Source organism: Gallus gallus, chromosome W (genome assembly GCF_016699485.2).
Source record: "Gallus gallus isolate bGalGal1 chromosome W, bGalGal1.mat.broiler.GRCg7b, whole genome shotgun sequence".
NCBI classification, from domain to species: domain Eukaryota; kingdom Metazoa; phylum Chordata; class Aves; order Galliformes; family Phasianidae; genus Gallus; species Gallus gallus.
Window position 1 is genome coordinate 7,933,456 of NC_052571.1, and position 27,775 is coordinate 7,961,230.

The 27,775-nt window shown below is 44.6% G+C and overlaps 1 protein-coding gene and 1 long non-coding RNA gene across 11 annotated transcripts in view; both read right to left on the reverse strand.

The window, feature by feature from the left end:
- NEDD4L (NEDD4 like E3 ubiquitin protein ligase) overlaps positions 1 to 27,775 on the reverse strand; it is a 399,166-nt gene that overhangs the window by 226,566 nt on the left and 144,825 nt on the right. The window lies entirely within an intron of this gene.
- Positions 19,797 to 22,114, reverse strand: LOC112530476. The gene is made up of 2 exons (XR_003072113.3): positions 21,733 to 22,114; positions 19,797 to 20,955 (listed from the first exon to the last, which is right to left on the reverse strand). It is a non-coding gene; the product is annotated as an uncharacterized LOC112530476 (long non-coding RNA).

Consider the following 27,775-nt stretch of genomic DNA (forward strand, 5'->3'; position numbering starts at 1 on the left):
CACAGAAACTGGGATAGGAGTAGTTAGAGATAGTTTAAATAGAGGTTGTTAGAAGAATGGGGATTGCAGACACTGGGTCTGGGATAATGAGGGGGATGAAGGCCATAAAGATAAGAGTTTGAGAACAGCCGGAGGATGTCTGGCAATGAGGTGATTAGATGTCCACAGGGCAAGCTGCAACTGGTTTGGGGGGTGTCCCTCCCACAGGGACAGAAGTTTACAGCGAGGAAGACTACAAGCCATTGCGAGGAAGACGATGAGCCTTCATCCCATGACCACCAGGAGGAGATTCTCACGACTCACTACATACACGCGAGGGGGGGAGGGACTGCATGCTAATGTGTTCTCAGGAATGTAATGAATATGTATCCGAATTCCTGGAAACTATTGATTATGTATTAGTTCAGCCTATATCTGTAGCATGCTTTTTCCTGACAGTGTGCAAGTTAGGAGGAGCTATCCCCCTTGCAACAGGTGTCTGCGCAGCGTTGATTAAATATACCTGATTTTATAACTACTTTGTGGTTATAGAGTTAGATTATGCACATCAAGGCAACCCATCGTGCTACTGTTTGTGCTTGGGCCACCCCTGTCTTAGGAAGGTGGGTCAGATCTTTCACCCACCCCTGAATCGGCAGGGTGGTCTTAACTATGATCTCAGCTGTTTGGGGTATTGGCTCTACAGCCTGTAATGCAGAATAGGCAGCCAATAACTGTTTTTCAATCATACTGTATATTTCTTCTGCTCCATGCCAGACCTGAGACCAGAATCCAATGGGGGTCCGGACAGAACTCTGGCGTTGCCACAGGTCCCAGCCAAAGCCATCTTGAGTGACATGAACATCCAATTTGGCTGGGAGGGTAGGATCAAATATACCCAATGCCTGGGCTTCTTTAACTGCCAGTTTTGTCTGTTGGAAAGCGTCCTGTTCCATTCTGCCCCAGTCCCATAGCTGCCCCTTTTTCATGAGTCTGTACAAAGACCTCAGCAGCTGTGCTAAATGAGGTATAAAGGAGTGCCAGTACCCCAAAATACCTAGAAACTCCTGTAGCTGCTTCAGTGTTGTAGGGTCTGGGAATGCCTGAATCTTATCTATTACAGCACTGGGTAGTACTTTGGTCTTTCCTGACCAAACTACCCCCAGGAATTTTACAGACAGGCCCAGACCTTGCACCTTCTGAGGATTTATAACCCATTCTCTTTCCTGCAGATAGATGGTTAATAAATCTGCTGCCTGTCCTACCGCCTCCAGTGAGTCAGATGTCAACAGGAGATCATCAATAAAATGATACAAGTTAACGTAATCAGGTTTTCTCCAATTAGTCAGGTCACGTGCCACTAGATTATGGCAATATGTTGGCAAATGCACGTACCCCTGCATCAGGACATAAAAGGTCCACTGCCTGCCTCCCCATGTAAATGCAAATCTTGCAATTCTTCAGCAATTGGAATACTGAAGAACGCATTTGCCAAATCTAGGACACAATGGTACGTTTTTATCTCTCGACTCAATGTGTCCATTAGGGAGGCAGTATTGAGTACAACTGCATGAATAGGCAGTGTGATCTTATTTAACTCTCTATAGTCCACTGTCATTCTCCATGTTCTATCCAACTTTCGCACTGGCCATATGGGGGAGTTATATGGGCTATGTGCAGGTCTTATAATACCTACTCTCTCTAATTCCTGCACCGTTCTTGATATTTCATCTTGCCCACCTGGGAGTCTATACTGTTTAACATTAGCAATCCAGCGCGGTTTTGGCAGGCTTTACATGGCCTCTCACATTGCTTGCACTGCCTGGACACTAATACACCTTTGTCAAAGTCTGAACTCTCCCACAGTTGTCTGGAGAGCCAGACCCCACAAAATATCTATGCCCAGGATGTATTCTTGGACTGGGGCAATAGATACCTTATACTCCCAGGGTAAGAGATGCCCAACCCCCAATTTCAACCATGTTTGGGTGACTGGAATGGTCTGTCCCCCAAAACCTCCAGTCATCACTTATCGCCGTCAAATTTAGTTGGATCTCCATAGATTATCGATGTTTCCGCCCCTGTATCAACTAGTGCCATAACTATGAATATTCTTTCGGAACCAGAAAATCGTCAATTCCACATAGGGCCTCCGGTCCCTTCTGGAAGCCTAGGGGGACTAACATCCCTTGTCATGCCATAAACTGTGCTATGTTTAAATCTTTTGTTTCTGGTGGCTCGGGAATTGTGGCCTGAGACACCTGACGGAGCTTCTTTTTTCTATTAGGGACTATGAAATCCTCTAGGTTCCATATTGCTATTGGTACTCTGCCTATAACTCTTACCCTCGTTTCTTTGGGGGGTAATTTTGAAATTTCTGATTATCCTTCAGCTGTCTCCAAAACTGAGGAGAATTTTGCAAATTGGACCCCAGTCTGGATAAGATCGTTAAACATCTGCTTTCACGAGACCCTTATGGGCCCTGATTGAGGATTCTGTATAACTGGCTTCCTGGTTTTAATTACTGGAAGGACCTCTGCTTCCTCTACTGCTCAAATATTGCAACTGGTCCGAAGGCACTCTATCTCCCCCAAGTCAACCACTAATTGGGCAGCCTGCTGGACCACAGACTCTGAGGTCACCAGGGGGTTTAATATAGAAACTAGGGTCCCGTATAGATGGGAAGGGGCCTGTTGTAAGATCAAGTCTCTCATACCTGCCAAAAATCTTACCCTATCTGGACTTTCAAATGAGTCCTCATATATCGCTTCTCTTATGCCCAGTTCACAAATGTAATTTTGAAGGTCCTCCATGGAGGACCACAATCCTGTATTTAATGGTATATCTAATTTGTTTGGCCATACCATACGGCATGCTGCCATTAGCCAATCGATTACAGAATGATTTTCATTAGTATATTGGATGCCTGCATATAATCTTTGCCTAAGGGCAGGGTGCACCATCATGGTGGCCAATTTAGATATTTTCAGTGCATTGGCCTTGATGCTTTCTGCCCCTGAATCCCATAGTCTTTGTAACCAGGTTGGTATACTTGCCTTCAGCTTCTGCCAGAATCATTGTACCCTGTCCATTAATTCTGTTTCTGCGAATGGCCTAGCTGTTACCTGTAAATGTGTTTGGACAAGGGGCCACTGATCAGGGGGCACCCCTGCTGGTCTAACTTGTAGTTTCTTTGTTTTTTGGGTTATAATAGGAGAGAGTTCTAGTGAATCCATTGCAAGTGGAACCTCCAAATCTGATTTAGAATTTTTATTTCCTTGCTCAACCAGGTCTGTTTCAGAAATGCAGTCATCATCTATTGAAATATTACAGACCTGGCCTATTGGGAGATGCAAAAGTTTTTTTTTTCCCATTAACATAATAAGCTCCTGTTCTAATTTCTCAATACGGTTTTTTAATAGCTGGTTTTCCTTTTCTAAAGTATTGGCTCTTATTTCAGCCTGGTTTAGGGCATTCAGCAGTGGTCATGCCACTGTAGAGGCAGCTAACTGCCATTCTTTTGTAATTAGTACATCTTCATCGAGACCTGGAAAATATTCCACCATGCAGAATAGGGAAATATTCCCCATAACACACAGGGGACACCATTTCTCAATCATAGTTGTTAAATCATAATACGGAGATCCCAGAAATCCTGGGATCTGCCCTGGAATCATTTTATCTAGGGGGATAATGTTCTCCCCCCTGACCCATTTATAAAGATTCCACAGGAAAAACATAATGTTTTTAGTATATATTTGGCCTGCCTGGCTTGCCAAGTGTAAGGTCAATAAGAATACAGATGTTGAAAAGTACTGGATGATCAATAACTATACAGAGAAGTTAGGCTTAGTAACATTATCAGGTTGTCACGGAGTTATCTAGATAAATCTGTGCCTGTGACGGGGGGCAGTAGGCCCGTGAGGCCCCCAGGCTTCTCAAAAAAAAAAAAAAAATGGAGCAGCAACAACAATCTAAGGAGAAGTTATTTTACTAACTATGATACCGGAATTCAAGATAACACAATATAATGCAATCTAATTGGAAGTAAGGATAATAAATCAAATAAAATGAGAGAGAGAGAGAGAATGAGAGTTTCCGAAACCAAAAGCCCTACTTGATGAAGGTGCATGGCTTGGAAGCACACCCACTCCTCTCCCTGGCAGCAAGCGAAAGCAAAAACATCAAGCGCAACCAGATGACGTATCTTCCTTCTCTGACCATGAGGCCCTCTGGGATACGTAACTCTGTTATCACTCTTCCCCCTGAATGAGGGCAGGGCTCATTGTACAGGAGTAGTAGTAGTAGTAGTCCTCACTCTCTCCGGATCATGGGTTTTGCATGGATCATTAGGAGCAAAATTAAGGTCATACAACATTTCCACCACAGCTATTTCCCTCAAATACTGGATACCTTTTTCAATTGTATCCCACATTTTCATCACAGGCTTCAAACTGTCTTTGTAGGGATGCCTTTCCCTCACAGCTATTAATATTCGGTCCCAGAGGGTTGCAGCTCCATCCAAATATCTACAAATCCCCCTGCCAATAGATTTGTCTCTGGCAATGTCTCCTAGTTGGTGGGCTTCGTTACCATCTAGAGACAAGCTACTGGCCCTGCCATCCCAACAGCAAAGCAACCAGGTGACAAGAGTTTCATTCGGATGCAATGCAAACTCCTTTCTTGACCCTAGGATTTCAGTCATCTTCAGAGGTCAACGAACAGTAATAGAGATCTCCTCTTCATCACTGTCCTCTTCATGCCTCTTAGTTTTTGCTTTTGCCTTTCTTGGTTCTGAGGAAGTCCCCTCGCCTGGATCTTCCTCTACCTCCTCCTCCGCTTCTTCTTCTTCTTCTTTTTCACTCTAGACGCGAGGACACCCGCTTCCATTTCTTGCCTTCTACAGGGGCTGCTGACACTGTTACTGGTGTCTGCTGTGACTGATCAGGTTTGACTTGAAGATTTCCCCCTTTGGCTTGCACCTCCGCTCGGAAACTCTCTCTCTCCAGAACAGTATTATATAGAGCGTGGTAGGCACAAGCCAAGCCCCAGATAAGCCCTACCTCCTTTGATCTATCTAAGCCGCACTGCCCCTGACTCAAATGCTGGCTCAGTTTCTCGGGATCCCACAGATGTTCAAGAGTGAAATCCCATGACAGTGCGGGTCCCCACGCTTCTAAGATTCTTCCTAAACCTTTCCATATTCCTTGCCAGTCAGCATTCTCTGGACTTGGAGGAGACTTCTTCCACTTAGCACAAATGAAGAGGAATACATTCAAGGACATTGATAACATGCAAACAAGTACGAGCACTAGCTCGGCATTCAAAAAATGTGCGACAAACTGAGAAGAAAGTCTGAAAATTGGTTCAAAAGTGTATAATTTGAATTTTGACAACATTGCACAAAGGTACCAGGCAGGTGCCTCCATCAATGCCCTTATTTGGTTATACATGAATGCAATTCCACAAGAAGAAATCATGATGTTAATTATAGGCCAGTAACTGGCAAAGAACATGATAGCTTTTAATCCCTTATACAGCACTCCTACAATAAAGAGCAAACGCAGCTGGTAACTGCTAAAGGGAGGGGAAAAAAAAAACCAACAAAAAGAAACCACTCGGTACAATGTCCACAGTTTGGCGGACTGCCCAGACTATAATCTAATAACCTATGAAGGTCACACTAACAATACCTTGTAGTCTCACAGTCTCTGGCTTAAAGAAATCCTTTTTCCTACTAACATTAAAAGCTTCAGGTTGCCCACATTCTCCACCAAAAATCTGTCATGGAGTTATCTAGATAAATCTTTGCCCATGACAGGGGAGCAGTAACCCTGTTGGCACCCCTGGCTTCCCAAAAAAAAAAAAAAACAAAAAACAAACAAAAAAAACCACACACAGAGCAGCAGCAACGATCAAAGAACAACTTATTTTACTAACTATGATAATGGAATGCAAGATGACACGTAAAAATACAATCTAATTGAAAGTAAGGGTAATAAATCAAATGAAATGAGGGAGAGTGAGAGAGTTTCCAAAACCGAAAGCCCTAATTGATTAAGGCGCACAGCTTGGAAGCACACCCACTCCTCTCCCTGTGCAACCAGATGACATATCTTCCGTGATGCATCTTCCTTCTCTGACCATGAGGTCTTCTGGGATACATAGTTCTTCTTCTCTTTTGTCCATGATGTTATGATGCAGAATACCAATAGCAAAATTACCAAACCATGACACACGTTGGAAAGAGATCATCATAGATAAATTTAAGTGCTCACTGATGTTGTAGGCTGGCAAAAAACTCCACGAGAAGCAATCACTGGAAAGAGATCCTTCCCCAACAGCACTCAACCCTTAAATGGTGTCTAGGAGAGTTGGAGCCAGGCTCCACCCCTTCTGGTCACACAGGTGAATTACCTTCACCTGTGCTCCCGTGCCTGATTCAGTGCTTGCCTCAGGTGGTCAATCACAGGTTCAGGCTGTGATTCAACCGTTCCCATACAGTAGTCTACTGTCAGCCTCCATTCTCCACTGGCTTTACGCACTGGCCATATGGGGCTGTTGAAAGGTGAGTGACTTTTGCTTATCACTCCCTGACTCTCTAGTTGACAAATCAGCTTATGAATGGGGAGGAAGGAATCCCTGTTGGTGCAGTACTGCCATCCGTGCACCATTTTTGTAGCAATCGGTACCTATTGTTCTTCCACTCATAGCTACCCCACAACAAATGGATTTTCTGATAGGCCAGGCAAAACAGACAGCTGCTTAATACCTTCTGTGTCTACAGCAGCTATTTCAAATGCCCATCAATATCCCTTGGGATGCTCAAAATATCCCCTTCTGAGGTAATCAATACCAAATATAAAGGGAGCCCCTAGGCAAGTCACAACAGGATGTTTTTGCCAGTCTTTACCAGGTTGTCGTGTTTGGATTGAAGGGAGTCTCTCTCAGATTGGAAAGCATCTCCCTTGGACTGGAGACTACCTTGCTCAGATCAGAGGGTGTCTTGTTGAGACTGGAGTTCCTTTCTATTAGCTCAGATATCTTCCCCTTCAGCTTGGAGACTTTCTTTCTCACCTCAGAGATACTCTCACCAGGTTTTGAGATTCTCTTCCTTAACTAGCAGACTGTTGTCTCAGATTGGAGACTCTCTCTTTGGATTTGGAGACTGTTTCTTGACTAGAAGACTCTCTTTCTGGATCTGGAGATTTTCCCTATCAGCTCTGAGACACTCTTTCAGCACGGAGACTCTCTCAAGTTTAGAAACCCTCTCCCTCTCTGGGATAGTATTAAATAAAGCCCAATAAGCATTAGTAAGGTCCCAAATCATTTGTGCCTCCTCAGATCTGCCTCATCCGCAACATCCCTGTCTCAAATATCTGTTTAGGCTCTCAGGGTCTTTCAGGTGTTCAGGAGTAAAGTTCCATGACACCAAAGATGTCCATCTCTCTCAAGTCTCTCCCAAGCCTCTCTGTACTCCCTGCCACCCAGTATTCTCTGGTTTTAGGGAAGGCTTTTTCAAAATATTAAAAATACAGATACTGAGTGAAATAATTAAAATAATCAACAGTACATTCAGGGAGATTAACAAAGTGATCAGATGAGCATTCAAAAAAAATGCATAAAAGGATTCAAAGGAAAGACTGGGAGCCTGCTTAAAAAAAAAAATCATGAGATATGTAAAATTAGCAGCTCCCGCTGCAAACAGGTTTAAACAAGAAAGAGCAATCTTTTTTTTCTCTTTACAGAAGCAAGATAGTGCTGAAACTTTACAAATATCCCTGAATACTGGCAGCCCACCAGGACTTTCAAAGTCAAGTTTTCAGTAAGCACCTGCAAAAGAGAGAAACTCTCCTAACCAAGCCCTCCAAGGCAGAGAAAGATTCATTCTAAAAGCTAGAAAAAAAAATCAGCTTTTGCCTGCATTCTCCACCAAGAATGCCAATGGTTTACGGGCTGGTTCAGCCCAGTTCCGTGACTAGCGGGGCAGAGGGATTCACAAATCCACACCTCCAGAAAGGGGAAACAGGAGACCCCAAAATAATTGAAAACGGCACCAACGATCTGAGGAGAAAGAAACTAATTTACTAAATATGGTATTGGAATGCAAGATAACACACTATAACACAATATAATTAGAATTGAAGTTAATAAATCAAATACAATGAGAGAAAGAGTATCTGAAAGCTGTAGGCCTTACACAAATGCAGAAGCAATGCGTGTGGTTGGGATGATCAGCAGTGAGGAGAGCCGAAAAAGGGCAGGTCAGGTGATCTACAAAAGCTTATATCCCCTCTCTGAATGCCAAGTCCTCTGGGGTATGTAGTTTTTCTTCTCTTCTGGACAGGTGCCCAGAACTGGAGCATTAACTCTTTAACTCCCAGCACACTACATGATGTTATGATGTGGAATACTGACAACCAAAAATCATTAAAACCATGACATCCATGAAAGTAATCCACCATGCAGGATGGGGAGGAAGTATTTCCAGTAACCTGCAGGGGACCCTATTTCTCAATTATAACTGCAAGCACATAGTAGGGTGATCCCAGAAATCCTGGGATATGCCCAGGAATAGTTTTACCTAGGGGAATAATGTTCTCCCCCTCGGCCCATTTAAAGACATCCCAAAGAAAGGACATTTTAGCATTTTATTTTGGCTGGCACACCAAATGTTACAATTGGAAATATTAACGAGGTATAAAGGTGATACAATAGTGTAACAGCAAAGGGACTAGTGTGGATGGGATGGTACTTCAAAGGAAAGGCGCACACCCGTCTCCAAAGACCTAAGCTTGTAGGCAAGACTCCATAAGAGATGAATCACCAACCGCAGATCAGTCCTCAGTGGCAGTCAGCCCTTAAATGGGGGAGTCTAAAAGATGTGGAGCCAGGCTCCATTCCTTCCTGTCACACAGATGAATTGCCTTCACCTGTGCTCCCAGCGTCCTTTTCTCAGGTGCTCAATTAGTGGTTCAGGTTGTGACTCAACAGTTACCATATATTTATATAACAGTAACTCTAAATATCTTTAGTGGAAGTGTTTGACTTTTCCCCATTAAATACATTCCAGTGACCAAGCACAGCTCTCTACCAGACACCTTTCATAGCTATGCCATTAAAGGAGTGGGCTTACTGCTTTACCCTGCCTCCAGCTTCCCCTCACCACTTCTGTGTCACAGGTTTCTGCCCTTCAAGCCCTGCCCCAAAAGAATATACAATGGGTTATGGCTCTAGCAGATACTGGAGCAGAAACATCAACAATCTATGTCAATCCATCATGGTTTCCAGGCACACATACTGTTATAGGAGGGTTTGGAGGAACAATGATTTCAGTAACCCAAACTTGGTTGAAGTTAGGTGTTGGGCACCTACCTCCCCAGGAGTATAAAGTTTCTATAGTCCCAACTCAGGAATATATATAGGGTATAGATATACTATGGGTCCATTAACCACGACACTTTCTGCCCTGAGTCCCATAACCTTAAAAGCCAGGCTGGCATACTTTCTCTAGGCTTCTGTTAAAACCGTTGAACTAAGTCCATTAATTCAGTTACCGTATAGGGTTGAGCTGTTAAATGCAAATGCGTTTCGGCAGGGGGCAATTGATCAGGGGGGCACCCCTGCTGGCCTATCTTGTACTTTTTTTGTTTTCTGAGTTATTATAGGGTGGATCTCAAAGGGATCCGTCTCAGATGGAGCTTTCAGATTGGATGTGGAAACTTTGAATTATGAATTATCCAGGTCCACTTAGTTAGGAGCCTGGGTATCTTCTAATGTAATATTGCAGACCTGTTTAATCGGGAAAATTAGCCTTGATTTCTTTCCTGTTAATGTGACAAGTTTTTGTTCTAGTTTTTCTATATGATCTCATAGTAGTTGATTTTCATTTTTTAAGGTAGCATTTCATATTTCCTCTTGATTTCAAGCATTTAATAATGGCTATGCCACGGTAGATTCAGCTAGATGGTGCTGTTCTGTAATTAAAATATCTTTACCTAATTCATTATCAACAGATTACAGCCTGGTTTGGCCCAGTTCTGTGACTAGTGGGGCAGATGGATTCACGAATCCGCACCTCCAGAAAAGGGAAATGCAAGACCCCAAAATAATTAAAAACAGAAATAATGATCTGAGGAGAAACTAACTAATTTACTAAATATGGTATCGGAATGCAAGATAACACACTATAATACAATATAATTAGAACGGAAGCAAATAAATCAAATACAATGAGAGAGTATCTGAAATCTGTAGGCCTTACACTAATGCTGAGGCGATGTGTGTGGTCGGGAGGAGCAGCAGCAAGGAACACGTAGTAGGGTGATCCCAGAAATCCTGGGATACGACCAGGAATTGTCTTATCAGGGGAGGGGAAGTAAACGTTCTCTCCCTTGACCCATTTAAAGACATTCCCAAAAAAGAACATTTTAATATTTTAGTTATGATTATCACATTACAACAAAATAATGAAATAAAGATCTTACCCATGTCCTGGGCTTGCAGAAGGGCTCCAAGGGGAAGGATCTCCAGCTAGGGATCCTTGCTGCTTGGGAGTCAGCCCTTAAATGGTGTCTAGGAGAGGTGGAGCCTGGCTCCATCCCTTCCGGTCACTCAGGTGAAATTGCATTCACCTCTGCCCCTGCAGCTGACTCAGCACTCGCCTCAGGTGGTCAATCAGAGGTTCAGGCCATGATTCAAACATTCCCATACAAAGGGTAATAAATAAAATAAGAGAGAGAAAGTTTCCGAAACAGAAACTTATGATACGGAATACCAGTAGCAAAATTACAAAACCATGACAGCAGTTCAGTGACACTGGCCCGAATTGTTATCTTTTTGAGGGTATGATTTTACTGAAACAAACCCATAGCATTTTTTGCTCATTTATTGTATTTCTGCAGCAGGAATGATTAAACCTTAACTGAAGCACAGCAATTTCTTATCCCTTAAGGAAAACTGCAGTGCTAGTAGCTATGCCTACTGCCACCTGCAGAAACACCACTACTTAAAAGGCCTTGACAGCTTTTTCAGCTGTACAGTGCCTTGGTCTCCTGCACAACCACACCTGCCCAGCCCAGTTGCCCTCTGTGATGGATGTGTGGGTCTGCCCACAGCAGGGAGGATTGGTGACTCTAATTTAGCTTGCCTTTCACCACATTCTGCCTCAGTGCTCTGGTACTGAAGTTCACACACAGCCTAGAGGCTGCTTGGCAACTGGGCTAAGAAGCAGGCAGGGCTCTGTATTCTCCCTGGAAGCCCATAGAAATAGCAGCTCCACAGAGCTTGAACTTTAGATCCACTCTTTAAGTAATCATCAGTGACGTGGAGACAACAGGGTGAACCACAAGTGCAGACAGTGGTCCAGGGCAAATAGGTGAAGAGAATCAGGCTGGGTATGTGGGGACCCTTCACAAAGGACTCAAGTAGTGTCGCAGGGTGTTCATAGTGACTCAAAGCCTGCACCTTTGGGGGTTCTGAGGGCTTGCCTAGATAAAGCCCTGAGCATCCCCATGTGACCCCAAAGCCAATGGTGCTTTCAGTACAGAGAACTAGAGATCATCTAAGGTCTCTTCCCAACTGAACTTTCCTATGGTCCTACTCAAGTACAAGTATTAGCACGCACTAATCCTGGAGTCAGTTATTAAAAAAAAAAAGCATGCAAATAGTTCATTCCTGTTCCCTCCCACAAATGCCTGAAGCTATCTGCACTCAGCGTATTGCATCAGAAGCTGAAATTGTTCTTGTCCCAACTGTAAACTTGCACATCACACTGTACATGGCTCATTATAAGGATGCTCAAGGGACTGCCTAAATTATTTTAAAAATTAATACATTGTACAAAAAACACTGTTGAGTAGTTTGAGTAGTTGTACTGTAACTTGTCTCTTAAATCCAGCAAATATAACCCTTCCCCCCCCCCCCCCCCCCCCCCTTTTCTTCTTCAGTTCTGGTGCCACTCCCCAGTTCCCACTTTTAATTACATTTGGCTCCTCTGTACTGCATGCTTCAGCAAGCCAACCCTACAACAGCACGATCATTCTTCTGCAAAGCTTCTCAGGTAACATGACAGTTTCCAACAGTCATAATATAATTAGGCAACTAGAATATATCTGACTAATATTAAACTTCTTGCTTTTGAAAGTCTGTAAATAAATCACATAGTTAAAACTTGTTACTTAGAATCTGGCTCAGACTGCAGTGTAATTTTTATACCTTCAAATTATTTTTTGTTCTCTAAAGGCCTTAAGTGCCTTTAATTCAGAAGGTCCAGAGAAAAGTGTCTGCGCATCCATAGGAAAAAAAAAAAGAGAAAGCCTCATTTCTCTGAGATGACTGCAGAACAATAACATTAACACAACCCTATAGGAGTCAATGTTAATCTTACCAAAAGGGTTTGAGAAAACTAGAGAAGACTTGCCAGAAACCTGTGGTTGTATAACATCCTACTTAAATCCGTAAAAATAGTTTATATTCTGCCTCTTCATCTCAAAATGTAAATCTCACAAAATTCTATTTATTACAACCAAATTCCAGTGAAAAAATGCATAATATCTTAAACACTTGGTAAGCACACTACTTTTTAGTTTACGTCCAAAAAAAAGTACTTACTATTCAACAATGTCTTGTTAAGTTCCTACTAACTCTGTGTTTGTTATGAAACTAAGTTGTTACTAGCAAACATGCACTCTACTCAGTCAAAAATGGGAAAGGAGGAAACCATTCCACCTGTAAGTGTTCCACACGCTTTGGAGCATGATAATCTTAAGTGCTCTCCCTACTAATAACACATAATCGGTTAATCTCTTGCTGGCATTAGGATCTGTTCAACCAGAAAAAGTCAGAAGTTACTCAAATTCTTAAGGAACAGTAACCAGCCTTTCACTTGGGAAAAGAAACACAAACCAAAAAAACAATCCACTTCAAGCTTCTATTATGAAAAGAATCCTTAGCATAATTAAAACCCAAATGTGTCTTTCCTAAAAGAGACTGCATTTATGAACCAGAAGCTTCTGCTCCTGGGCACAGGACCAGCTCAGCATGTGCCAACACAGATCTGCACTCCATGAGCAATAGTTTCCAGCTGCAGGCTACCTACTGAGTTCTTCCGGAGGAAACCAAGGCACAGTGACTGGAGCAACAGAACAGATCAATACGATAGGAAAGGCATTACAACAGAGATGTAACAAAGGAAAACCCAACGCAATACAAAGGTACTAAAAAGAAAGGGAAGAAGATTGCTCATCAGTACCAGAAGATTCTAGGCTTGCATAGGAAAACTACACCAAAAAGAGATCCTTCCCAGGTCCCAGTCAGCCCTTAAATGAGGTCTAAGAGAGGTGGAGCCAGGCTCCACCCCTTCTGTCACAAAGGTGAATTGCCTTCATCTGTGCTCTCAGGGATGCCTGGGTCCTTTCCCTAGGTGTTTAATCAGTGTTTCAGGCTGTGATTCAATAGTTTCCATACAACCTCGGTTTTCAGAAACTCATTTATTTGATTTATTAGCTTCAATTCCAATTAACTTGTATTTCTGCTATTATAATTAGTAAATTAATTTTCCTCCCAATATTGTTGCTGCTGCTGGTTTTTTTTTGTTTGTTTGTTTTTGTTTTGTTTTTCCTCTTTGTTCCCTTTTTCCTTTCTCTTCTCCCCCCATTTTTGGGCTGGGAGGCCTGTGGGCCTGCTTTCCCCTGTCATGGACGCAGATCTAGAGATAACCATGAGAAACTCCAGTGTTCTTAGTGAGTTCCTGTATCCATAGTTTACTTCCCTTCAGCACCCATTTCTGCTGTAGATAGTGCTAAAGTAACTATATTTGTTTGCACCTGCAAATTTAGTGTTCTAACGTGGTTCTTACCAGAGTAGTCACTTTCCACTTTACAAAAAGCAACAAAAATGCTGTAGAATAAGTTATCTTTGCTTTCCTCAAGTGCTGCACCATTAGTACTCGCTGCCCCTGCACTTACCCGGTATACAAAGTTGGGTATCACAAGGAGTTGTATGAACAAATACCATCACTTCTGCTGGTAAAAACCAAGCACCAGCCCCCTTGAAAATGACTGAAATATCACTGTTTAATTGCATCAACACATGTTGCTCATCAGCAACTGCTGTTTTGAACTTTTTATCACGAGCAATGAACATACGCATAGACTTGGTTGTTCCAGGTCAATGGTAGGTAGCACTGAAGGGCTAGTTGTAGGAGAAATACATCTGGCAACTTTTTGACACAATTATGTTGATCAGCTATTGATCGCTAAAATCAATTCTACTTAATGATTTAGTATACAGAATAAAATACAGAAGCTCTACCTCAAATACTTAAGACCAAAACAGTTTTTCCTTAGGAGCACAGCCAAAAATATTCTTTTTCTCTTGTAAGATCAGATTGGAATCATAGAATGACTAGGTGTCATAGTTTTATGATTTTTGTTATTGGTATTCCACATCATAAAATCATGTAGAGCACTGGGAGTTAAAGAGTAAGTGCTCCAGTTTTGTGGACTGCCCCAATAGTTCTGGGTATACCTATCTCAGAAGAGAAGAACTACATATCCCAGAGGACTTTTCACTTTTCGTTTTCCTTTTCCGTTCAGAGGGAAAGATAGAAAGATAAAACTTTGCAAGTCATAGAATCATAGAATGGCCTGGGTTGAAAAAGACCATAATGATCATCAAGTTTCAACCCCCCTGATATGTGCAGGGTTGCCAACCACTAGACCAGGCTGCCTAGAGCCACATCCAGCCTGGCCTTGAATGCCTCCAGGGATGTGGCATCCACAACCTCCTTGGGCAACCTGTTCCAGAGAGTCACCATGCTCTGTGTGAAAAACTTCTTCCTAATATCCAACCTAAACCTCCCGTCTCGATTTAAAACCATTCCCCCTTGTCCTATCACTATCCACCCTCGTAAACAGCCATTCCCCCTCCTGTTTATACGCTCCTTTCAAGTACTGGAAGGCCACAATGAGGTCTCCCTGGAGTCTTCTCTTCTCCAAGCTAAACAAGCACAGTTCCCTCAATCTTTCCTCATAGGAGAGGTGCTCCAGCCCTCTGATCATCTTAGTGGCCCTCCTCTGGACCCGCTCCAAGAGCTCCACATCCTTCCTGTACTGGGGGCCCCAGGCCTGGACGCAGTACTCCAGATGGGGCCTCACAAGAGCTGAGTAGAGGGCCACAGTCACCTCCCTCTCCCTGCTGGCCACCCCTTTTTTAATGCAGCCAGAACACAGTTGGCCTTCTGAGCTGCAAGCGCACACTGCTAGCTCATGTCCAGCTTCTCGTCTACCAGGACCCCCAAGTCCTTCTTCGCAGGGCTGCTCTCAAGGAGATTATACCCCAGTTTGTATAAATTCGTGAGATTGCCCCAACCCAAGTGCAGCACCCTGCACTTGGCCTTATTGAACCTCTTTTGGTTCAATTCGAATTCAAAATTCTTCTCCCAGTGCTTCAATGTTCCACCACCCATTGCTTTCAGCATAGTTTTTAACAACCCATTGTATCATTCAATTTTACCAGAAGCTGGTGCGTGATAGGGGAATATGACAAATCCACTCAATGCCATGATCTTTGGCCCAAGTATTTACAAGAGAATTTTTGAAATGAGTCCCATTATCTGATTCAATTCTTTCTGGGGTGCCATGTCACCACAGGACTTGTTTCTCAAGACCTAATATGGTGTTTCGGGTGGTAACATGGGGTACTGCATATGTTTCAAGCCACCCAGGGGTTGCCTCCACCATGTTAAGCACATTAACACTTACCATTGCAAGAATGTGGCAAGGTGATATAGTCAACCTGCCACGCCTCCCCATATTTATACTTTTGCCATCGCCCTTCCTCCCAGAGAGGTTTCATCCTCTTGGCTTCTTTAATTATGGCACATGTTTCACAGTCATGAATAACCTGTGCAATAGCATCCATACTTAAGTCCACCCCTCGGTCTCTCGCCCACTTATATGTTGCATCTCTTCCTTGATGGCCCAAGGTTTCATGGGCCCACCGAGCTAGAAACAATTCACCCTTGTTCTGCCAGTCCAAGTCTGTTTGAGCCACCTCAGTCCCGGAAGCTTGATCTACCTCATGGTTAATTTTCTGTTCTTCAGTAGCCCGACTCTTGGGTACATGAGCATCTACATGGCACACCTTTACAACCAGATTCTTTATTTGGGCAGCAGTGTCTTTCCACAGTTCAGCAGCCCAAACAGGTTTACCCCTCCTTTGCCAGTTATTTTGCTGCCACTGCTGTAACCACCCCCAGAAGGCATTTGCCACCATCCATGAGTCAGAGTAAAGATAAAGCATTGGCCACCTCTCCTGTTCAGCAACATCTAAGGCTAGTTGGACAGCCTTTACCTCTGCAAATTGGCTTGATTCTTCTTTTTCCTTCAATTTCCTACAATTTCAAATCTCTCCTTTTCCTTTCTCTCCCTTAGGTCATTGCTGCTGTTTTGTTTTTAGGCCCATCTCCCTACCTTTTTCCCTTTTCCCCCTTTCCTGGGGCGTGGGTCTGTGGGTCCCCCTGCTCCCTTAGTCACAGAACCAGGCCAAACCAGCACAGAAACCATTGACAATAGGACATCCATCACATCTCTCAGCAACATGTTCTAGGAACAATCTTGTATGGGAACTGTTGAGTTATGACCTGAACCACTGATTGAGCACCTGGGGAAAGGGCTCTGTCAGCCCTGGGAGCACAGGTGAAGGCAATTCACCTGTGTGACTGGAAAAGGTGGAACCTGGCTCCACATCTTTTAGGTGGGTTTTAGGAAAAGTTTCTGCACCAGAGGACAGTGCGCATGGAACAGGCTTTCCAGGATAGTGGGTATGGCCCTAAGCTGCTGGAGTTCAAGGAGTGTTTGGACACTGTTTTTGGACATAGGGTTTGGGTGGTTCTGTGTGGGGACAGAGGCTGGACTCAGTGATCTCTTTCAACATGGGTTCTTTGGTGACTGTATTCTGTGATTCTTTGTAGTCTGTTGTATGGTGAAGGTGTGGATGAAGGACCTTTCAACAACAGGGCAAGGAAAGGTTTTTCCCCTTCCCTTTATGTTTCTGAGCTCCAGTGGCTGCTGTGTAAGAAAACAAAGGGTCAGTGCATGTTTCACATCAACCTGGAGGTGGTGGCCCTTCAGGATTTCTCCAAACCTGTGTAGTTCCTTGAGAAGTAAATAGCTTTGGAAGGGCCTGAAGGGTATCAGTATCAGAAATAAATGCCGTTTGTAGGGAAAGGCGGTGGCAGATAACCAGTTCTAAATTACCCAAAAAAGTGTGATGGTCACAATCCAGTTAAAGAAAGAAAGATTTGCTAACCTGTCCCAAGGATCAGGGCTCACCAAATACTCCAAAAGGAGGGACTGGCTGGATGGTCATACTCAGAGAGTTGTGGTCAGTGGCTCAGTGTCCAAGTGGAGAGCAGTGACAAGTGGCGTTCCCCAGGGATTGGTGTTGGGACCGGTGCTATTTAACCTCTTTGTAGGTGACATGGACAGCAGAATCGACTGCATGCTCAGCAAGTTTGCAAATGACACCAAGCTGAGTGGTGCAGGTGACATGCTAGAGGGAAGGGATGCTATCCAGAGGGCCCTGGACAGGTTTGAGAGGTGGGCCCATGCCAACCCCACGAAGTTCAACAAGGCCAAGTGCAAGGTCCTGCACCTGGGTTGGGGTAATCCCAAACAGATACAGGTTGGGCAGAGAATGGCTTGAGAGCAGCAAGAGGAGAAGGATTTGGGGGTGTCAGTTGATGAAAGATTCAACATGAGCCAGCAATGTGCACTTGCAGCCCAGAAGGCCACCTGTATCCTGAGGTGCATCAAGAGAATTGTGACCAGCAGGTCGAGTGGGGTGATCCTGCCCCTCTACTCTGCTCTTGTGAGACCCCACCTGGAGTACAGCATCCAGTTCTGGAGCCCTCAACACAGGAAGGACATGGAGTTGTTGCAGCAGGTCCAGAGGAGGGCCATAAAGATGATCTGAGGGCTAGAGCACCTCCCCCACGAGGACAGGCTGAGAGAGCTGGGGCTCTTCAGCCTGGAGATCTTATAGCAGCCTTCCAGTACCTGAAGGGGTCCTTCAGGAAAGCTGAGGAGGGACTTTTTATAAGGACAGGTAGCAACAGGACAAGGGGAAATGATTTTAAACTGGATGAGAGTAGATTTAGACTGGATATTAGGAAGAAATTATTTACTGTGAGGGTGGTGAGACATGGGAAAAGGTTGCCCTGTGATGTTATGAATACCCCCTCCCTGGAAGCAAAGCCTGGCTGGATGGGACTTTGAGCAACTTGGTCTATAGGGAGGTGTCCCTGCCTATAGCAGGGAGTTGGAACTAGATGATCTTAAAGGTCCCTTTCAACCCAAACCATTCTGATTCTATGATTCTATGAATTTAAGCTAATAAAGCAAATAAACTGAGTGAGAGAGTTTCCGAAAACTCAAGTTCTTACTCTAATGCTGTGGGTGAGACAGCCAGGGAGCACAGAGAGCAAAGAGAATGTTATCAGTGGAATACTGATAACAAGCCACAAAACCATGACACTCTGTAAAGACAATATGATATTCAAGATAAACAACTGCACTAATATAGAAGCAGGTATCCAGTACCTAAGGGAACTGACTGTAATAGAGATGCTGTAAAATGATGATTTTGACCCTGATGATCCACGTGACTTTCATAACCCTGACGCTGTGCAGTGTTCACCAATTATGTGGTGAAAATTCACACAAGCTGCACCAATAATGTTTGCCAGTATACTAGTAACAACGAAATGGAAAGTTGATTGACTTCAGGTGGGTGAGCTGAGTACTGACCTTTGGGACTATCAAGACAATATGGCAGACATGGCCTCTGATTTATGGAGCGTTACAGTGAATATGAAAAGTTTGTCCGTGAATGTCCTAGAATTAGAAAATGCATCTAATTCCCCAGAAGTACCAGCCATTGTCTCAGTTGTTGAGAGTAGACACTCTCTTACTCAAACAAGAAATAGTAGTGGACTCACACCTTGTAATACCCTATGGTTTTACCTACGTGGTTATGGTGATGATATGGAGAGTTTAAATGGAAAACCTACCTCAGTCCTATGGGCCTGGGTAAAAGAGTTACAAAAACAGTCAACTACAAATGAGGGTTCCCTTGTGGGAATGGCCACTCTAGTGGCTACTGATAAATAGAGGGGCTCTGCCTCCAGTTGGGGGGGGAAGGACAATCAAGTGTACTAGACTGTGTTTATTCGATGGTAGACCCTGGTGCAGAGTGCACTCTAATGCTCTCGAGTCATGAAGGGACAGAATCAATACATATTTCTGGGGTGACTGGGAGTTCCCAAGAGTTGACTGTGTTGGAGGCCAAACTAAACCTCACTGGTAAAGACTGGCAAAAGCACCCAATTGTGACTGGCCCAGGGGCTCCATGTATACTTGGTATCAATTACTTCAGAAAGGGGGAATTTCAGGGATCCAAAGGGGTATTGATGAGCCTTTGAAATAGCTACTTAAGACACAGAAGATATTAAGTAGCTGTCTGTTTTGCTTGACCTGTCAGAAGATCTGTCTGTTGTGGGGTTGCTACAACTAAAAGAGCAACAAGTACCAATTGCTGCAAAAACAGTGCATAGGCGGCAGTACAGCACTAACTGGGATTCCTTGCTCTCCATCCATAAGTTGATTGGTCAACTAGTGTTTGTCCTGGCTTGAACTAGTTCCATGACAAAAGGGGCAAAGGGACACACAGACCCATGTCCCAGGGAAGGAGGGGGAGAAAGGAAAAATTTAGGGAGATTGGCCTATGTCGCGAGTTAGCCACACAACATGGGGTTCTCGTGCCAGGAAGATTTCTTTATTGTCGTAATGATCATGATCATGATGCTGTCTCTCTCTATGTCTACTTTCTAAAGCAAGACTTTTATATTCTAACACACATATTCAGTACATTTCCACTAACAATCGATTGGCTAGAAAGCAAGCAAATTCCATAACAAGTCTTCATAATCAGCAGTTTATCTTATGGCTAGGTACAAAACACCCCTGTTTATTCAGACCTTCTGTCTCCTTTCCAGAGCCTCATTATCAGTGAGTCAGCATTTGACGAGGACGAGCTGACCTTTCCATCTCCCACATCTCCCCCTTCTTTACTAATGAAAAAAGCGTGATTTAAAGAATCTTGTATCACTTCTGAACACACTGTAATAAGCAAGGAATGCAAACTAAAACACAGAGAAAAGCAAAAACTAACCCTATTTTAACACATTCTGTATCCACACTCCCAGGCTAAATTAAGCAGATTGATTTCTATAAGCAGCTAAACTAGAATTAACGCACTGAACTAATGATTGATTCTTTCCACTATAGTTAAAATACAAACAATAATCCATTTTAACCGAATCCAACAGTTCTAGTTCTTGTGGTTAGGATGATCAGGTCTTCTTTGATGTACTGTTTGCTGGGTCATCTTCAAGATGGCAGTATTCAGCGCTGTCGTTGCTGCTGGTGTCAAATGTCTCAGTGATGATAAGTCCGGATCTCCTTCCGGTAATCTGAAGAGGGGGTGAAGATCTTCAGTATAAATTCCCCACTAGGGGTCACACACAATTTATGGCACCTAATAACTATTGCAGATCATTTAAGGTGCTAACTTTGGTACCCAAAGTTAGAGTCTGAGACTAGATTTAGGTCTGCGAAATCCTCCAGTCCAGATATAGCCAAGGCGATGTCTTTTGGATTTTGTCCTGTGCAATCTGCAATCCTGCCTGAGTTGCTACTGTTATGATCACTGACACGACTTCAGTCACCGTTACCTCTCTTGGGGTGGCGACTAGGATATCGTCCATGTAGTGGTATATGCAGACATCAGGAAACCTCTGGCGTACAGGAGATAAAACTCCGGCAACAAATTGTTGACAAATGTTCTTCATGCCCTGAGGTAACACAGTCCAATGGTATCAGTGACGGGGTTCCCCACTGTTAATAGAGAGAACTGAAAATACAAAATGTGGTCCTTCATCAGAGCACAGTGGGATGTTGAAAAAACAGTCATTTAAGCCTATTACTATAAGCGGTCACGACTGTGGAACCTAGTGGGGGAAGGCAGCCCTGGTTGCAGAGAGCCCATATCTTCAATAACGGCATTAATCTTTCTGAGATCTTCCATCAGTCTCCATTTCCCTGATTGATTTTTGATCACAAACACAAGGGAATTCCACGGGCTTGTAGTTGGCACTATATGTCCAGCTGGGAGCTGTTCATGAACAAGGATATTTAACTACAGCAATTTTTCTTGGGATAGGGGCCACTGGTCCACCTCCAGGATAAAAGGGATTGTTGGGGCCCTCAGGAGGGGAGGTGGCAAGCCCCCCTGTGGCAGTGGTAATGAGGGAGTTGCTGGCACAGCAGGTGAATCTGAGGAGGAGCCTGCAACTCCTTCATTCTCGGGCAGACCGGGGGTAACTGACAATGAGCCCACATGAGTTTTTAAAGCTTCAAAAATTTTTCTCTAGGTTTCATGCAACCCAGATGCCAACTTATCACCTTTAGTGGATGTGTTCTACAATTTCACCCTGATCCCTTCCTAAGTCTCTGGATCATAAACTGTCTGACTGGTGCTGGAGGGATCCTTCCTGGTGGCCCATGCAAACATTTCCTGTAGATTGGGGGAGGATACTGATGCTCCCCATCGTTTACAGATAGATTGAAAAGTAACTAGGACATTTTTCTTTTCCGAGGTCATTTTGTTCCCCATAGTGCGCATGCTTACCTTCGTCCGGAGAGAGACAATCAAAGTGGTTAGGGATGATGAATCCTCGGTCTGTCACCTTTATCTCAACGCTCCCCTGTACAGGTTTTCCACGTTTTTCTCAACGTCTGCCACATTTTTCTCAATGCATTTAGCGTGCTCTGCATTTATATCAACACCTGCTGCGTTTATTTCAGCGCGTTCTGGACTGGTCAATCTTCAAGTTAGGCTAAGTCTCTGGTCAAGTCCCTGTTTGTGTCCCTGTTCATGGTCCCTGTTTGTGGTCCTTGTGCGTGGTCGCTGTTTGGGCACCAGTTGTCACGAGATAGCCACATGACACAGAGTTCTCATGCCAGGAAGATTTCTTTATTGCTGTGGTGATCATGATCGTGATGCTGTCTCTATGTCTACTTTCTAAAGCAAGCCTTTTATATTCTAACACACATATTCAGTACATTTCCACTAACAATCGATTGGCTAGAAAGCAAGCAAATTCCGTAACAGGTCTTCATAATCAGCAGAGTTTATCTTATGGCTAGGTACAAAACACCCCTGTTTATTCAGACCTTCTGTCTCCTTTCCAGAGCCTCATTATCAGCGAGTCAGCATTCGACGAGGCCGAGCTGACTTCTCCATCTCCCACAGGACTAGATGAGGAAAACACTGGTGTAGTGGAATTCCAGGGTCACAGCCTGAACCAATGGGTGGGCTCTGTGAGTGTGTGAGTGCAGCGGCGCGGCGGTACGAACGGGGGAGGGACACATTCCTCAGCTCGGCTCTGCCTGCGCGCTGCTACCGGGAGGGGTGAGTCGATTCTTTTTGATATCTTTCCCTCGTGTGCCTATTTCTTAAATAAAGGCTTTGTCATTACCTTCATTTGCTCTACATTTTGGCGAGCCAGGCAGCCAAATATCTTTAAAGATACCCAATTATAAGCCTCTTAAAATAATTACCATGACATTTTTGAACAATTTCATGGGATGGTTTGGATGGGGAAAGGCTAGCCCCATAAGTGAAGTTTTGCCAGGGCACATCCCGGGATTCCTACGATCTCCATATCACGGGATTGCTTGTATTATTGAAAAATGGGGTCCCCTACGGGATGCAGGAAATGTTCAGGAATCCCCAGCCCGCCTGGCTGAGTATTTCAGTAGTCTAAACAAAAACGCACTCACTACACGAGAACGACAGTTAGCTGCCTCCACGGTGGCGTGGCCACTGCTGATGGCCTTGAACCGGCTAAATATAACTGAAGAGGCTCTCACTGATGAAAATCAACTATTACGTGACCGTGTGGAAGAACTGGAAAGACAGGTTGCAATCTTGAGAGGGAAAAAACCTAACCCTATAATTCCGGTACAAAAAATCCGAAACATCTCTCTAGAAAATACTGGAGATCCTATACATGACAATCCACATGAACTGGATTCAGAAAATGAAGGCACTAAAAAGTCGGATCTTGGGGCTCCACTAGAGCTAGATCCCTTTGAGATCCGACCAGTTGTAACTCAAAAAACAAAAAAAAACGCAGGACAGGTCAGCGAGGCTGCCCCCTGACCAGTGGCCCCCTGCCCAGAGCACACTACATGTAACAGCTCACCCATACACGGCAGCTGAATTAATGGATTTAGTACAACGGTTTAGACAAAAACTGAGAGAAAGTGTGCCAGCGTGGTTACTCAGACTATATGACATGGGGGCAGAAAGCGTTGTGGTGAATGGGCCAGAAATCTCAAAACTGGCATCCATTACTACTCACCCGGCCCTCAGGCAAAGACTATATGCGGCTGTGCAACACAATGAAGAAAATCATTCACTGATTACATGGTTAATGGCCGCATGCCGTGCGACATGGGCGAATAAAACGGACATACCATTAAATACTGGCCTATGGTCCTCTATGGAGGACTTACAAAATTACATCCGAGAATTAGATATGAAGGAGGCAATTTATGAGGACAATCTTGAGAGCCCAGATATGATAAAATTTTCCGCAGGAATGAGGGACCTCATCCTGCAGCAGGCTCCACCACATCAGTATGGAACTTTGGTATCCATACTGAATCCCCTAGTGGCCTCAGAGGCCATTATACAACAGGCCGCCCAATTGGTGGCAGATCTGGGGGAGACAGAGCGCCTGCGCGCCAGGCGCAATGTCCGAATGATGGTGGAAAAGTTGGACATCCATCTGCCACCACGACCTAGGAGACCTGCTCCTAATGTAATTCAATCTGGACCCATCAGGGTCTCAAGAAAACAAATGTTCACTGACCTGATTAGGGCAGGAGTTCAATTTCAAAAGATCGATGGACAGCCTAACCAGGTCTTATTACAACTATGGAAACAGTTACCAAACAGTCAGAGATTCCAACGCTCTCCTAAAAGGGAAGGAGTTAGACTCATAGAACGGATTCCACAAAACACGTGGAATCTAGAAGACTTCATAGTCCCATCAAAAAAACGTAAACCTCCTCAGGTGGCCCGGGCAGCCACAGTCGAGCCATCAGAGGAAAAAGACTTAGGGATTGCAGAGCTGATGGCATGACAGGGGAGCCAAAATTCCCCAAGACTAGGGTCTCCAGAGGAGACCGGAGACCCTATGTTGAACTAACGATTCATTGGTCCTGAAAGAATGTACAGCGGGTTATGGCATTAGTAGATACTGGGGCAGAAACATCAATTATATATGGTGACCCAAACCAATTTTCAGGCTCTAAGGCAATGATAGGTGGGTTCGGGGGGCAGATGATCCCCGTGACCCAAACATGGTTGAAACTGGGGGTTGGGCGTCTACCACCCCGGGAGTACAAGGTGTCTATTGCCCCAATTCCAGAGTACATATTGGGGATTGATATCCTGTCGGGTTTGACTCTCCAAACCACTGTGGGAGAGTTCAGATTAAGGGAAAGATGTATTAGTATCCGGGCAGTGCAGGCAATCATAAGGGGTCATGCAGAAATTGAACCTATTTGTTTGCCACAACCACGCCGGATCACAAATACAAAGCAGTATAGACTCCCAGGTGGGCAACAAGAAATTACCAAGACTGTGCAGGAGCTGAAGAGAGTAGGGATCATTAGACCTGCACACAGCCCATACAACTCCCCCATATGGCCAGTCAGGAAACCAGATGGTACGTGGCGAATGACAGTAGACTACAGAGAACTAAATAAAGTCACGCCACCGATCCATGCAGCTGTACCCAACATCGCCTCCCTCATGGAAACAGTAAGTAGAGAAATAGAAACATACCACTGCATTCTGGATCTAGCAAATGCATTTTTCAGCATTCCAATTGCTAAGGAGTCCCAAGATCAGTTTGCATTCACATGGGAGGGCCGGCAGTGGACTTTTCAAGTTCTACCTTAGGGGTATGTGCATTCACCTACTTTTTGTCATAATTTGGTGGCACGTGTCTTGGCAAATTGGAACAAACCATCTACTGTCAAAATGTACCACTACATCGATGATTCGATGTTAACGTCTGACTCAATCGAGGCATTAGAGAAGACAGTACCATCATTAATTACTTATTTACAGGAAAAAGGATGGGCTATAAACCCACAAAAAGTACAAGGACCAGGGCTATCAGTTAAATTCCTGGGTGTTGTCTGGTCAGGTAAGACTAAGGTGTTACCCAGTGCGATCATTGATAAGATCCAAGCGTTCCCGGTTCCTACGAAACCGAAGCAGTTGCAGGAGTTTTTGGGTATATTAGGATATCGGCGATCCTTTATTCCTCACTTAGCACAACTGCTAAAACCCTTATATCGATTAACAAAAAAAGGCCAAGTATGGGATTGGGGTAGAACAGAACAAGAAGCCTTCCAGCAAGCAAAAATAGCTGTTAAACAGGCCCAGGCGCTAGGTATATTTGATCCGACCCTTCCAGCCGAACTAGATGTGCATGTGACCCAAGAAGGGTTTGGCTGGGGGCTGTGGCAGCGCCAGGGTTCTGTTCGAATCCCAATTGGGTTCTGGTCACAGATTTGGCATGGAGCAGAAGAGAGATACAGCATGGTTGAAAAGCAGTTATTGGCTACCTATTCTGCATTGCAGGCAGTAGAACCAATAACTCAGACCGCAGAGGTTATTGTCAAAACAACTTTACCAATTCAGGGGTGGGTAAAAGACCTAACTCACATTCCTAAGACCGGGGTGGCCCAATCACAAACAGTAGCACGCTGGGTTGCCTATCTTAGCCAAAGAAGCCGCCTGTCATCATCTCCACTGAAGGAAGAACTTCAAAAGATACTTGGGCCAGTAACATATCACAGCGAGACACCTGAGGAAATAGTGGTTACTTGTCCAGAAAAGAGTCCTGTACAGGAGGGAAAATACCCTATCCCAGAAGATGCCTGGTATACAGATGGATCCAGCAGAGGGAACCCAAGTAGGTGGCGAGCTGTCGCATACCATCCCTCAACTGAAACAATATGGTTTGAAGAAGGGGATGGACAAAGTAGCCAGTGGGCTGAGCTACGAGCTGTGTGGATGGTGATAACTCAAGAGCCTGGCAACAGCGCACTAAACATCTGCACAGATAGTTGGGCAGTCTACCGAGGGCTCACGCTCTGGATAGCACAGTGGGCCACTCGGGATTGGACAATCCATGCCCGACCTATCTGGGGCAAAGATATGTGGGTTGATATATGGAACGTGGTTAGGCACAGGACCGTACGAGCATACCACGTCTCTGGACATCAACCCTTGCAGTCACCAGGCAATGATGAAGCTGACACACTGGCTCGAGTCCGATGGTTGGGAAGTACACCATCAGAAGACATAGCTCACTGGCTGCATCGGAAATTACGGCATGCAGGACAGAAAACCATGTGGGCAGCAGCTAAAGCATGGGGGTTGCCCATACAGTTACCAGATATTGTCCAGGCATGTCAGGACTGTGACGCTTGCTCGCGAATGAGACCAAGACCTCTGCCGGAAACTACAGCCCATCTCGCTAGAGGACACAACCCATTACAGCGATGGCAGATCGATTATATAGGTCCCCTTCCTCGATCTGAGGGGGCCAGATATGCCCTAACTTGTGTCGATACAGCGAGTGGACTGATGCAAGCCTATCCTGTAGCAAAGGCAAACCAAGCCTCTACCATCAAAGCTCTAACTAGATTGATGGCATCATACGGGACTCCTGAGGTTATTGAGAGTGATCAAGGTACACATTTCACAGGCGCAACTGTGCAGAAGTGGGCTGAAGACAATAACATTGAATGGCGGTTTCACCTGCCCTACAATCCAACAGGAGCAGGCCTAATAGAAAGATACAATGGGATCCTGAAGGCTGCTCTGAAGGCAGATTCACAGTCCTTGCAGGGGTGGACCAAAAGGCTTTATGAAACCCTGCGAGACTTGAATGAGAGACCAAGAGATGGCAGACCCAGTGCTTTAAAAATGCTGCAGACAACTTGGGCCTCCCCACTTAGGATACAAATTACAAGCAAGGACACCTCACTCAAGCCACAAGTTGGCACCATGAATAATCTTCTGCTCCCTGCCCCTGATGACCTAGAGCCCGGGAGACACAAGGTAAAATGGCCTTGGAAGGTGCAAGCAGGACCAAAATGCTGTGGTCTCCTTGCACCTTGGGGGAGATTGTTAGAGGTTGGGGGATCAGTAAACCCTTCAGTAATCGGTGTATGGCCAACAGAGGTAGTAGTTGACACCCCTGTTTTCATTGCAAGGGGGACATTAATCATGTCCATGTGGCAAATTAGAACCCCCCCTTTGGTACCCGATATAGTGATTCAGTCGCAGATTTCGGGCCAAAGAGTGTGGTATCGAAGGCCAGGACATGCCCCGATACAGGCAGAGGTGTTGACTCAAGACCGAAATACAGCCTGCATCTTACCGTGGAGTGCAGACCTACCCCTCCTCGTACCTATTAAACATCTGTTTTACTCCCCTTGAGGTTTTAAGTTCACAGGATGGCCAGCAGGAGCAACATCACTCAAACACGCTTATGAGGAAACATCATGACACCCTGTGACGCACTGCTGAACTTTTGGGGACTGGAGAGCATGAATCAGAAGCGTTACTGGTCCTT